The following is a 5,262-nucleotide window of genomic DNA, read 5'->3' as shown; positions in this document are numbered from 1 at the left end:
TAAAAATGAACCTGGAAAGCTTTTGTTGTTTACTTGAATCATATTTGTTTTAAGTCAGGAAAATACAACTTTTTTTAATTCTTTGTTGTCAATGTATATGTATAAGAGATTTGATTGAAACTTTTTTTAAATCACACTATGTAGATTTTACAATAAAATACAACTGTTTTTGTTAGATTTTCTTCTAAATATAATGATGTAAGAAGCTAGATTAAAGATTTTTATATCTGTAATTTTTTGTTAAACTTATTAGAATTAAAATTTACTGAAAACTACAAACTCTTTTTTTTAAATACTTAGAAAGTTGTCTGTTTAAAATTTAAATTAAGTTTAACTTTTATAGTTATCGAAAAAACTTTAAACTTGTAACAGCTTCACATATTTTATTAGTTTTTTATGTTGAAATTATTTTGTTTTATTAACCAATATGGTGAAAAAATTATACTTAAATTGAATATCTAAATATTTTGGACAAAAACTTTAGCAAGATATAAAATAGTACTTTGATATTTTTTTCCAAAGGCTCTGTAGAATTTTAAATCAACATTTTTTAAAATGTGAATAAATTATTTTAAAAGCTAAAATTTCAACCAAGAATACTATTTACTTTTTTTTTTTTGAATTTAACAGTTAGAGTTGAAATTGTATAAAAATATGACATATTACATATGTCAACAAAAATTATAAAGATATGACAACATAATAAATATTTAAATTAAAAAAAAAAAATTGAATTAATATCAAAATTAAGTTTGCTGAATTAATTTAAAAAATATTGACTTTTTCTATCCTTTTTTGAATATTGTTTAAAAATCTTATAATAAATATTAGTTAGAGATTTTTATGAGAAAAATATTAAAAGCTTGTGTTTAACTAATGAGTTTTGGTAAAACATGTGATTTTTTATTTTGTTTTTAAAGTTAAGATTATTTTGTTTACATGCTGTTTTTTTTTTACATTTTAACAAGAAACAAAATAACTCTTAGGTGTTTTCAAATAAAACAATTTTTTATCCTTAATTGTGGACTTTTTTTTATACTATATTGGCTATGCAGTTAAAATAGCATTGATTTTGATATGTTGTAAGAGTTGATAAAAGTTTACGAAAGCTTGATTTTTAAAAAATGGTAACCATTTTATTTTAAACTTTTTGTCTTAGAAAACATGAAATTCAATACTTCTAATACTGGCATAAATTATCAATCAGTTTTTATATTTAAATACTAACTTTTGTATAAAAATTATCAAAATTAGAGGTCTAAAAACTGTGGCCCATGAAGGGTAAAAGCTCAGCCCTTGATTTGATAATATTTTAGCTGGGATGCCACAAATATGCATGTTTAGCAGCAAAATAAAATGCTACAAACTTGCACTTGATACTCTGCCATATGAAATGAAGATTTAAAACTGAAATTTCAATTCAGCTTGCAAAAATTTATATTTTCAAAATTTTTCACATAATTGCCTGCAAACCACTGATCTGTAGAATACGTTTTAAGATGTTTGATTTTATCTTTAAGTATTTAAGTATTCAAATTTTGAAAGTTTTTTTTTGATTTAACTACCAGTGTTGTTTTTTCTACTTAAGCTTTAAAACTTCAAACATGAGTAAAACTAAATTTTATCAAAAAAAAGTACCTCAAAACTATAGGAGAGTTTTTTATTTTCTTTTATACTTTAAATATATAATTTTAATTACTAATTTCAAATTTTAGAAAAAAACTATATAGAACTTTGCTGTTTATGGGAATCAAAAAAATAAGGATTTTAAGATGCTTGTTTTGTTGTTCTTACAAGTTTTTACAGTTTCAGAGTATTACACTAACAATTTAGAGCCTGTAAGTTAAAGTTTAAAATATAAAAAGTTATGTTAAATCAAGAAACATATACTTCAGTTGCTACAAACTTAAAAACAAAAATGACATTTTTGGTAAATTTAGTTGCAAATTTTTGTGAATTGACAAGGAATAACACAGTTATTTCAAAAGTTTTTTTTAAGTTTTTTCTAAATTTTTTGTGAGGTATATTTGTTATAACTGCAGTTAGTTGCTATTACATATAATGGAAACTTTAATAACTTAAACAACTAGTGAAATATTTTAAAAAAATTAATTAACTAAATTTGATTAACAGACATTTTAAGAAAATAAATAATTTTTTAAATTTCAATAAAAAAAGAGGTTTGACATTTTATTTTTAGTGAAAAGGACAACTTGAGTGACCAAAGACTAGCTTAACCTGGCCTAAGTTTATGACAAAGTTAAAAAAATTATTGATATGAGCCAAAAACTATAAAGTACTGTTAAGCTGAATTACTTAAACAATAACAAAAAAGAATTGTTAAAATCACAATTAATCAACATGAATGTTTTAGAAAGCTTTCCAAACTAGACTAAATTTTGCAAAGTAAAAATAAAAAAGCTGATAAGACCTGAGTTAGCCTAAGCCACCCTGAATTTTTTTCAAACTACCATGAGTTATCCCAAGCACATGGCAACTGATACCTATCGTGCAACTGAATTTTTATTCAATCAACTAGATTGAGTAAAATAAAATTGGCTGGAAATTTAGAAAAAAAAATTTTAACAAGCCGGAAAAATTGACAAGCTAATGCATGACTTAACTTAAAAAGTATTTAAATACATTTTAAGAAGTGCTTCTGAGTTCGGCAATTGGTAATTGAAGATGATTTTCATTTTAAAGACTACTAATAATTATACCATTATATTTCAGTATTTTGCTACTATCAATATAATCAGTATTATTATGCGCAATATATATACATATATATATATATATATATATATATATAAAAGAAGGTTAATGTTCAAACTTGAACACCTTCTACTGAGCCCACTTGAAGGGCTTTTAAATAACTTATTGAAATGACGATTTTAAAAAATCTGGAACAATTGTTTCATAAAAAAAAAAGATTGAAAATACAATGTTCAATTCTTACGTCATAATATTTTTGTATTTTTTTTGTAAACTTTTGCATTTTTGTTTACCAAAGTGCTTTTTATTTTAAATTTGAACTGGCTGAAGATTAAAGACAATCTTTTTTGTTTTTATGAAACATATGTTCCAGAATTTTTAAAATCGTTATTTCAATAAATTACATATAAATTATATAAATTAGAAATACAATAATTACTTTTTTTTGACAAAACACTGTTTTGTTATCTGATTTATTTTTTGCTTTTTTGTTTTTATAATATTGTTGCAATCAACATTTCCTTAAAGTTTTAGGTACATAGATCTTGAAAAAAGTATCAACTGAATTTATAATATATATTTATATTCTAAAAAAATTTACTATGAAAAGTTTATCCTACATTTGTTTGTACTGGATTTTTTTATGACCATACGGAAAGTGTAAATAGTATTTTTTGTTATCCTTCAAAAAATACTCTTTTATTCAAATAGAGTTTTTAAATGAGAGTCAATGGTTTGTTAATAAGTTATTTTGAACCCAATGAATAAAGAAAACTGAGGTTGCTATTGGTTTTCTAAATTTTATTGAAAGAAAGAAAAATGTGAACGCACACAACTAAGATCAATGGATTGGTGTGGAGAAAGACCTTTTGGTCATTGAGCTGCACACCATTTACTTGTTACTAATACTATGAGCTAACTTTGAAACAATAATGAAAAATAGAAACAAAAAACTTAAAAAGTAATTATATAATTATATTTAATTAATTTTTTTATTTAGTTTAAAATGGTATGCACCTTTGTTAACCCATAACAGCCAATATTGACCACGGAAACCATAGTCTACCATGGGCCACTTCCCTATGCAACTTCTATCAACTATTGCAACTACCCTGACAGCTATTTTGCTAAAAAAGCTATGTAAGGAAATATAAACTATTTAATACTTAGCCTAATTGAATATTAATACCATTACTTTAGGATTAAACTTAATCTTTTTTTTTTGTTTTACTTTATAAATACAATAAATTTTACTTGTAATGTAACAAACTAAAACAGTAGTTGTAAAAAATATCAAATTTAATTAAGATTCAAGTTGTATTGATAGCTTTTATTTATAATTTTATAAAGCTTTTATTGTAGACTCACTTTTAATAAGCAAATATATAACTTGTATTACTTTTGGTCAAACAATTGTCTACAAAAATACATTAGCTTAAACTGTGCTTTATTTTTTGCCAAGAAGAAAGTAGCAGCTAACTAAATGTATTAAAAGATATCATTATTTTAAAACTGCCTGAGGCATTGAAATAACAGAACTTTGAAATATAAGCTTGTAGTGACTACAGCTTTCCCAATTTAAACCAGATGGAAATATTTACCTTTTTGGTTAATTGTTAACTTTCGAAGCAAAAATAATTTCAGGTCCATGTAAGCGAAACTGAGATACGCTAAATAAGATATAAGATTTTATTAAAATTACATTTTTTATTATTAATTCGAAAAATTGGAAGACGTTTAAAATAAATTTAATAATAATCAAAAATGTTATTAAAACACTTTAATTATGATTCTAATAGTAAAACTGATTCTGATATGAATCATATCAGAATCAGTTTTACTATAAGAATAGTTTTAATAATTACGACCTATAACGATTCTATATACATCATATCATATGATGTATATAGAATCGTTATAGGTCGTAATTATTAAAACTATTTCAATATACTATTGTAATAAACTTATCTATAAGTCAAAGAATAATTAAAATTAGATTGTTTCTAAAACATTTTTTACCAAGTTACTTGTTTTCAAAGATAAAGCTGAGCAAAGATTCTAGAATAAATGTAAAAATAATAAATACTTTATAAATAATGTACATAGGTATGTTAAATGTTTCATCTTAAATTATCATTCTCATGTACTTTTGTGAATCCGAAGGGTTTCTTTATAGCAAATAAGTAGTTTAGTAATTGTATTTTTATAGTAAGATTTTTTTTTTCTTGTAGGAAAATAAAAACAGTTCAAGAAAAAATAACTGAGCAATAGTTTTTTTTTTAGACATCAAAAAATAATAATTTTCTCAAAAATATAAAACTAAAAATAAACTTCATTATTGAGTTTTTGAACAAAAAATATATGCGCTCAAAACCAAGGGCACAAAAAACCTTTCGGCTAACAAGTCGAACATCACTTGGATACCTTTTAAGGTCTTGTCCAGGACATTAAATGATTAATTAAATTCTGGTTGCTTCATTATTATATTTTAAAATTGTTTTTTACTTTTGTAAACTAAAAAGTATTTAATAACTATTGTATAATTAA

Source organism: Thalia democratica, chromosome 1 (genome assembly GCF_965202585.1).
Source record: "Thalia democratica chromosome 1, ktThaDemo2.hap1.1, whole genome shotgun sequence".
Lineage (NCBI taxonomy): Eukaryota > Metazoa > Chordata > Thaliacea > Salpida > Salpidae > Thalia > Thalia democratica.
This window is presented reverse-complemented; position numbering follows the sequence as displayed.